Below are 9,782 nucleotides of genomic sequence, written 5' to 3'. Positions count from 1 at the left end.
AATAATTTCTGTAATTATATATGATTGTTATAATTTAATATATGGTAGTGATAATGACACTAAAAATAATTCCATATTATTCAATATAATTGATATATTACATTTTGACTAATTTAATACATTGCTAATTGTACTTCAGAACGTTTTTAAAGTATTAAATATAACATACATAGTACATATTTAATTACATATTATTAAACTCATATATATGTGGGTGTGCATGTATATTAAGTATTATAATTGATTTAATTATCTATTGCTCCCTGCTCCCAGAGGAGCAGGGAGAAGATACAGTACCAGACTTTGTAATCTTGGATAGTAGAGAATCAGTTCTCCGAATCGAGGCTCCTCGGTTGAGTCCAGACTTTGTCCGCAAGATGTTTCAGAGTCTGAACGAGACCCAGTCGTGCTTCTAAAGCAATGGTGCCTTTGGCGCGTGTGGGGCCAGGATCCAAAACCGTTCCACTACTTTGTTTCTGGCGGAGCTGGATGCGGCAAATGCCACATCATCAAGTGCATTTATGAGGAAGCGACAAGGATTCTGCGGGAGCTCCCCAAATTCCGAGACAGAGCCGACATGTCCCAGCCCACCATGCTGCTGACTGCCTTCACGGGCACGGCAGCCTTCAACATTGCGGGCAAAACGTTACACTCTGTCCTCAAGCTCCCGAGGTCACTGGAGCCGCCGCACCAGGGCCTTGGCAATATACATTACATTACTCACATATTTCCATTTGCTCAATTGATGAGAAAAACTAATGTATATTAGTTTGTCACTCTCATTTCTTCACCTAGCTTCAGAATGTTAGACACGCCGTCCAGTAGCAGATGGGCCAGTGGATGTTGCGGTGTCTCCCGACGGTCTGTATAGATTCGGTAACGGCCGTAGCTCCATTTATGTCTAACAGCTACAACGAGACATGCTGGCTGGTGAATATCATATTGATTGATTTGATTCGTGACAACCCCAAACTACACACGTCTCAGGCTGTGGAATTCTTCTTCCCGAATTCTGGTCCTCTGCCTGCACAAGACTCAGGTAAGAACAAATGCCAAATTGAGATTTACATTCCTCACATATATCACAATTGTCACAGTGACACATTATAATTTCTCTTTTTGTTTCAGAGGACAAGTTACACCCCAGAACCAGGACATTGGAGACGCTTCCCAGACCATCAATGCCATCAATGACCGCATGAGTTTGTCTCTTTTTTTTTCCTACATATAGCTCTAATGGGTTGCAATTTGTGATGTCCACAAAGACACAGTTGTGCCGGGTTGTAGCTAACAAACCTCTCCTGACCCTCGTTGTATACCCATTACATTGCTCACGCTGCTTACACACCATTTACACTGATGTCCACCCCATATTCATTCTCATTACATTGTATTTCTGTATCACGTTTTTCTGCAGTGTGTGCCTTGTCCTCGCTCTTCTCTCTCTCTTGTGTTTCAGGTGTCTTGGAGCTGGCAGTTCCTAATATGTTGTAGAGTTAGGGTTAGTGTGGTTCATTGTGTGTATGTGTGTGTGTACACCAACGAACTAACCTGTGTTATGTGTCTCTCTCTCTCTGTGTGTGTGTGTGTGTGTGTGTGTAACAGGGTCACTCAGTGTGTTATTTTGTGCCAGTCCCAAGCCTGGATAAATGGAGAGGGGCACCTTGAGTGTAAAAGCAGTTTTCTGTGTCTCTTCTCTATGGTAGTATGTTGGATGTACATGACATTGGAGACACTTCCTAGACCATCCCTGCCATTGATGACCTGAGTTTAAAGCCTCATGTTTTATCCCCAACAATATTTTATTATTTGACACAGATTGCCTTAAATTGACACCCATTCTCTTTATTACACGAAGAGATGAACAATGTACAATCTGCATTATATAATTTAATGTGTGGTGTGCCAAAATTATTTATTTTATACATCAATGATTTTGTCTGTGTCTAAACTGCTAAAATGTATTCTCTTTGCAGATGACACTACTTTATTTTATTTTGTGGAAAATTTAACACTGTTGGAAGTAGTTAAAAATTAATTTAAAAAAAGAAAAAAATGTTTTGACATTAAACAATTGTCACTAAATTTTGGAAAAACAAACTTTATGGTATTCAGTAACAGAAGGAAAGATATTGCATGTTCAGTTATTATACACGATATTGAAATAAATAGAGTAAGGGAAACCAATTTTTTGTGTGCTATGGTTGATGAGAATTTGAGCTAGAAATCACATATAAATTATACAAATATGAAAATATCAAAAACAATAGCTGTACTACATAAAGTAAATGATCTATTGGATAACAAAGCACTGTTCATGTTATGTCTGATTGTTCCTTATCTGACCTATTGTGTAGAAGTCTGGGAAAATGCCTGTAAGACAAACATCCAGTCAGTCTTTATATTACAGAAAAGAGCCAAACGAATAATAAGCAGAACACAATATAGACATCCAACAAACCCATTATTCCATCAGTTAAAAATGTTGAAGTTCAATGACATTGTAGATTATAGTATTTTGCAAATTATGCATAAAGCACATCAAAAAAATCTTACCTGTAAATCTCCAGGTCAGATTTGTAAAAAGAGTAAGTAAGTATAATTTAAAAGGAAAAGAGATCTTTATGAAACCAAAGTTTAGGACAAAGTTAAAGGAGTGTTGCATTTCTGTAATAGGGGTGTCTTTATGGAACAATCTGAGCAAGGATTTAAAAGAGTGTAAAGCAAATATAAGATTTAAACATCTAATTAAGACAAGTATATTATTAAAATGTAATGAACTCCTCTGAAGTACCATAATGTGGTGGTGTTGTTATTTACCCTTTTTGCTCGTATGTTTTTGTTCTATAGTGTTGTTTTCTGGTTTGGTTGTAATAAAAAGTTAAAGCATGTTCATTTTTCCAGGTACTTTAAATACCTTACCTTGTGGCCATACCAGCCTGTCATTGCCTGATCTCATTAGATCTCAGAAGCTAAGCAGGTCTGGTCCTGGTTAGTAGGTGGACGGAGACCACTGAGAATTCCAGGTGCCACAGTGGAGTGGCAGTCACCTCAGTGGTATCTGTCATTGTGTCCTTGGGCAAGGCACTTCACCCACATTGCCTAGTATGTGAGTGAGAGTTGGTGGTGGTCAGAGGGGCCGATGCCCACTATGGCAGCCTCGCCTCTGTCAGTCTGCCCCAGGACAGCTGTGGCTACAATAGTAGTTTACCACCACTAAGTGTGGAGTGAAAGAATAATCCCTTAATTCTGTAAAGTGACTTTGAGTGTCTATGATAAAGTATATAAAGTATATGAAATTGATGCATTGTTTTTTAATTTAAACATTTTTTTATATGTATATTATTCTGTGCTTTGGCTTTTCCAAACTTGTGTTTTCTCTTGTCATTATTGCATTTGTCATTCATGTGTTCAGGATATGACTAGGTGGTTTCTGTTTCCATTAAAGGAGTTCCTGCTTGTTGCAGTTAATAAATGACCTTGTAATGACAAGTGGGACATATTGTTATAAATGAGCTTAGAATCAAATGCTGTGTCAGCGTTTAGCAAGTCTTAGTATGTGAAGCAATTATAGTTTAAGAATCAATAATTTCAGTAAAACAGATGATATTATCAGTTAAACATCTTGTAATAAGTGCAGGTAAATGTAGTATCTATATAGAACCAGGAGGTGGTGGTAGAGCTACAGTATAGATGTGCTGTTCCACAGGTTGGACCATGTGAATAGATTGTAAACTTTCCATGTGACCAGCAGTGATTAGAACTCAGTGAAGGAGAACCAGCAGAACAACAAGGATGCTTTAAAAGCACAGAGTCAGTTAAACTCAGACACAGAGTAGCTCATCTGGAGGACTGGGACCATTCCTGGAGGAGGACTGGGACCATTCCTGGAGGACTGGGACCATTCCTCCTGGAGGACTGGGACCATTCCTGGAGGACTGGTCTGATGTCACCTGGTTAGTGATGGAGGATGTGAGGGATTGAAGCACTAGAAATAGAAATAGGAAAGCATTTGTCAGCAATATATAATAACTCTCCTTATGATTGTAACTATATAATTATAACACATACACTTCTTTATGACTGTGTTTACAGTCTCTCTCTCTCTCTCTTTTTATTTACTTGATATTATATGCAGTGCAGAAGTGTTTGTCTTTTAATTCTCCTTTTGCCAAATGTCACAGTACTTTAAATGATTTTAATGCAAAAACTGAATTTGTTTCAAATGTTTTGTGAAATTAATTTAAATCAGTGGTATGTGTCGTTCTTCACTAATAATATAGCATTAATAATAATAGTAATAACAACAATACTAAGATAAAAGAATAATATAATCATGATATTGATCTCTGAAGGGAAATTACATAATAATAATAATACAATGAGAATACCAGTAACTACAATATTAAAGGAGTGAACAAGGGTTCATTAGCATGTTAGCTCAGCTTCTGTAACATCTCACAGCTTCTCCATCAGCTGCTCTGCATTTCATTATGAGGTGCATTCACTTTCCCCAGGAGAGTGTGGGAAAATAGAGTCTCTATAGGAAACCCTAACATATGATCCCTGATATCCAGGTTAGAAGAGTGCTTAGATTGATCAGAAAGAGCTGAACTAGTTTGATCTAAAACACTTCTTTATCAAAGTCTCCTCTTTACAGTAGAATATATTCAACCATTAGCAGGAGGCAGAAAATCCCAGGTTGAGTGAAGGCAGCACAGGTGCAGGTGGTTAATTGTTCACCCTCTCCTCTCTGTGTGACCTGACTCACTTTGACTTTCACACGTCATTGAACACTAACTAAACCAGATACACAGACTCATTGTGACCCTGTATTGACTGTGTTTGGGGCCAATCAGCATCACTTCTAGATTGTGGATATCCATCAGATGGTACTATTGATATGTTCAACAGTGATAAACAGTGAATGAAAGCTGCTTCAACTGTTTACTGTTATTAATAATTAAACTTCACTTCCCTTATTAAGAGATTTTATGAACTCACCTGTTCACTGGTGTTGTGGATTATCCTGCAGCTGCTCCCAGGGTTTTCTCCAGTGCTGTTGAGCGTAGGGGACCCCAATGTTGTAGTGATGGAGCCCCCTATGCTCCGTTTTCAGCAACGTAGGGAGATTTTCTGTTGTTTTTTCATTTTTTAATCAATACTATCGTAATAATTGTTGCACACTTGGACACAAAGGGACTTCCAGATGTTCACGGGTTGTTTAATCTGAATAATCCAGAAAGACATACATCAGCCTCACCATCTATTTAATACAGGCGATCTGGACGGATGCTCCAGTCTTTACCTGAGGACCCCTGCAGCCCTTTAGCTGCCCCTGATGCTGCCTGTGTGTATGTAATAACTGTCCATGTATATCTGGGTAAAATCTGAGTTTTACATTTATTTGGTGCTTCGCTGGTGTCTGTCTGAGTATGTTTGAGCCTTAAACAGTGTAGCTTCAACCAGGACGTAGCATGTAGCGACACATGAAGCTGTTTGTCATGTTTATAACTCACAAAGGATCATTCTACATGTACACGCACGGATCTGATAATCACAATTAAAGCGTTAAAGTAACAGCCCTAGCGTAACACACACACAGTTTTTTGTGCACACACAATGTGTGTGTGTGAGCCTAATCTGAGCCCATACTCACCTGTCCAGGAGCCGTTGGATGCTGTCGGATACTACCACCTGGCCTTGGCTGCAGCCATGGATCTGATCAACAAGAGATCCCAGCTGTAGCTGTGCACACATCTGGATACCATCTACCACAACTTTCTGCTGGATCCACAACTCTCCCTCTTCTTTTACCAGAGAGCCAGAGGATTGGCTGCTGAGCTCAACATCAGGAGCAGCAGCGCCCCCTAGAGCTCATCAACATCTGGACTGAGGAGACCCTGTACAAACCTGTACATCATCATCATCATCATGATGAAGATTTATAAAGTGAGGGTGTTCTAAGGGTTTTGTTTATTAAATTAATTTACTAAAATCATGATACAGCTGTTATTAAGTCAGTGATTCTCAACATGTGGCTCTTTATGTCTTCATTTTAATTATTATTCCCCCAGAAAACCTTAAAAAGGGAAACTTTTTAAACCCTTTTTTTTTTTTTTATCCTTTTCTTTGGCTGTTTTACAACTTCCTTTGTCCCATTTTTATCCCTTTTCCAAAAAAAAAAAATTTGACACTTTTTCTTGTTTTTTCAGATTTTAGCTTCTTTTGCCAAAAAATATCTCTTTGTCCTATTTTTGGTCCAATTTTCTAAGTTCTTTTTGACACTTTTATTCAATTTTTGTCTTTTCTTTAACCATTGTTAACCACTTTTCATCCAAATAATCAACCTTTGGCAAAATAAATAACACTTGTTTCCTTTTTTCCTACATTTTGCCTCTTTTTGTTCCACATACCTGTTTCCTCTTTTTTGTCATTTTTTGCCACTCTTGACTGTTTTTGGTCCATTTTAGTCACTTTTCACAATTTTCTTGCCACATTTTTGCCACTTTTGGACCATTTTTTACCACTTGTTATTCATTTTTCATCACTTTACTCATCAACTCTTTGTTAACCTTAGTCAAATGGCTGGCTGTGATTGGCTGATCACCATTCAATCAATCTAACTGGATCAATACATTCTCAACAATCAATTCCTCTGTAAAAAGTGAGGGAGATGATTTTTAGTTTTAATTAAAGTGGATGATGTAAAAAAGACAATTATTCTGAAATGTGTCGGTTTCTGAACCATTTTATTGTTGATGTAACAAAGATCTTAGAACTCTCACATTAACAAATAAATGACTTTGATCACCGTGCTTTCCTTTTGTTGTCATATTGGAATAGTTTTTGTAACGTTACACAAAAGACGGATTCACTCAGAAAACAATATATATATAAATAATATATATATATAAATAATATATATATATATATAATATGCCGTGCTAAAAATATAGACCCCCCAAAATATCACCTTTTTGTTTTAATATTTATTACTAACACACAACTACAGAGATTACGCTGAACTAGAAAAAAAACAAAAATAATAATTTCCTGAAGATAATGTGACGATGAAACACACGCTGAACTCTGCATGAAGGAATGATTTTTTAACAGAAATAAAACATTATTTTTTACAGAAATAAGTGAAATATCTTTTAAAATATAACTTGTTTAAACAGATTAAAATATATATTGTTTAGTGCATGTTTAATAGTTTTTTTCTTACTTTATTAATATAGTTTAAGTGAAGGCACAACACGTTTTTTTAAAGAAAAAAAAAACTTTATTCACATTGTTCCATTATTACAAGGTTTCAAACAGTTTTAAATTAAACTTTAGCCTCGAGGTGTCGAAATATATTCAAATGTGAATGACTATAAATAATAATAATAATAATAATAATAATGGTAAAAATTAATAATTCAGGGTTTTAAAAAGTGAAAACCTAATTCAACATCTCTTCCTTTTTAAAAAAAAAAAAAAACGTCACTTCCGGTACATTCTTTGCGTGCTAGCACCATAGCAACAGCATAAAGCATGATTAATGTTGCCAAAACAAACAAACTATGGATCCTATAGATAAACTGAATAGATACTATAGAAGTTAAGGATACGTTTTTCATTAGTAATGTCATCAAAACAAATCTCTCTTAATATTGCTGTTTACAAAGGGTTGACAGGTGGTCATGTGACCTGACGTGACGTGTAGGAACAAATTCAAATGTGAAGGAATATAAATAAAAATATTGATAATGAAAAAACAAAGCAAGAAAATATTTACAACATCCAATCGCCCTGTGCGTGGATATTTATCTGCTTTTGGTTTGACGTTTTTTGGCGTATATAAACCAGAATGTACCGGAAGAAATACAGATGGTTTAGATAAACTGAATGGATATTATGAAAGTCAAGGGTACATTTCTCACTATCCTCCATGTTGAGCTACTTTTTTCCTCCACCTGGTTTTACTGGATCCCAAGCTGATGATATTTGAGCCAAAAACATCTGGACCAAACATGTAAATTTCAACTCACAGCATATGAAACGTAATCCTTGGTTACACATATTTAAATATACATTTCCATACAATACATCTGAACCAAATATTTCCAGTATCTGAATCAAAGGGAAAATCAGATCCTTGTGATCAGGTGCAAATGAGGAAAATCATCAAAGAAAGAAGGATATTTTGTGTTGTTATGGTAACTGGCTTATTTCAGTTATATTTTATCAGAGGACAAAAGGTTTGAAATGTTTCCCTATCCTGACTCTCACAATGTGACGTCCAACTGCAGTGAAGGACCAGAGGAAAGTGGACATTGTGGGGACATGATAGCAGACATTACAGTCTGGACGACCTTCAGCGCTCTCTTCTCTGTGGTTGGATGTCCTGCTTGTGCTGCTGTTCTCTGGGAGTTGTTCAAAAGACACAAAAGAGGAAACTATGTCACCCCCAATGATGTCTTCATGCTCAACATCACCATCATGGACCTGCTCTTCTTGTTGTTCATCCCTCTTGGGTTGTTTAACTTCCTTTTCTGGCTTTTCCAGCTTGTCCAGATGTGGAGTGACTTTCTGTATGATTTAAACCTGACTGGATGACCTCTCCTCACGGCCTGCATGTGTTTTGACTCCTACCTGGCAGTGGTCCACCCAGTCTTTTATCACACCCACAGGAGTCCAACTGTTGGCATCCTCGTGGCTGCTGCATTGTGGGCCATCACTTTAGCTAAAGGAACCATTAACACAGTCATAGATGAGCTGAACCACAGTCCCTGGACCATGTTTATGTATGTCATAGCTCCCTGTCATCATCATCTGTAACTCCTCAGTACTGTGGACGCTGAGGAAGTCTCACAGTGGAAGGACGGGTCTCCACCCAATGAAGAAGAAGGCTCTGCAGATCATCACCAACAACATGATAGTTGTACTGTCCTCGCTGATGTGTTGAAACTTCAACTAGACAGCCAGCCAAACTCCGTACAAAACAACACGGGAGTCAGGATGTAGCGTTCAAGCTCCTTAGTTTATTGCAGACTCTATGTGCATGAAGTTAAGAATCAGGAGTGAAACTGAAAATAGACATACATTGCAATTAACAAAACCTCCTTTTTACAAAGACAAGTTTCAATCATCAAATAAACAAGCAACTACTTCACGCTTAAAGATATGTACTCATTGTTTAAATGAAAGGCATTAATCTATGTTAAATACAAACAATTAACATGCAAAATAAACATTACTTTTCCTATGATAACAACAATATCCATGTCAATATATTAAACAACTTAATAAACAAAAGAAGAACTTACAGGCAATGCATCTTCCGGAGAAACAACCGATGGTAGCAGAGAGAGACTTCAGCTCCTACCACAAATCTAGCCTTCTACTGGGCCATGTGCTCACTAATACTTCCTTCTTCCTGTTCTTAAAGGAAGTGATGCAAAAAACACCAACACTAAACAGCAGGGGGAGAAAAAAAAGAAACAGCCTGGAAGGCAAAACAATAGTGACCGTCGTTGTTTACCTTCCTCCTGTGATGGTTTACATCTTTGGCAACATGAGAGGTTTCTGCTAAGGTAGGGGTTCTCATCTGGTCTCACCCTGGGACCCACATTTTACCATGGTCGTTCAATTGTGACCCAATTTTTTTTTTTTTTAGAATTCAACCACAAATTAATTTTCTCTCAATTAGCTGTTGAAAACAATCTTTTTAAAAACATAAATCTCTATATTTTCCTGTGTAACATGCATTTCACAGCATGAAATGCAAAATA

General features: G+C 37.1%; 1 pseudogene; it reads left to right on the top strand.

The window, feature by feature from the left end:
* Positions 1–2,921: 2,921 nt before the first annotated feature.
* On the top strand, positions 2,922–3,038 carry LOC114460468 (uncharacterized; annotated as a pseudogene).
* Positions 3,039–9,782: the final 6,744 nt, after the last annotated feature.

Source organism: Gouania willdenowi, unplaced genomic scaffold (assembly GCF_900634775.1).
Source record: "Gouania willdenowi unplaced genomic scaffold, fGouWil2.1 scaffold_437_arrow_ctg1, whole genome shotgun sequence".
Classification (NCBI taxonomy): Eukaryota; Metazoa; Chordata; class Actinopteri; order Blenniiformes; family Gobiesocidae; genus Gouania; species Gouania willdenowi.
Note: the sequence above shows the minus strand (reverse complement) of the source record. Positions and strands in the feature narration are given on the sequence as shown.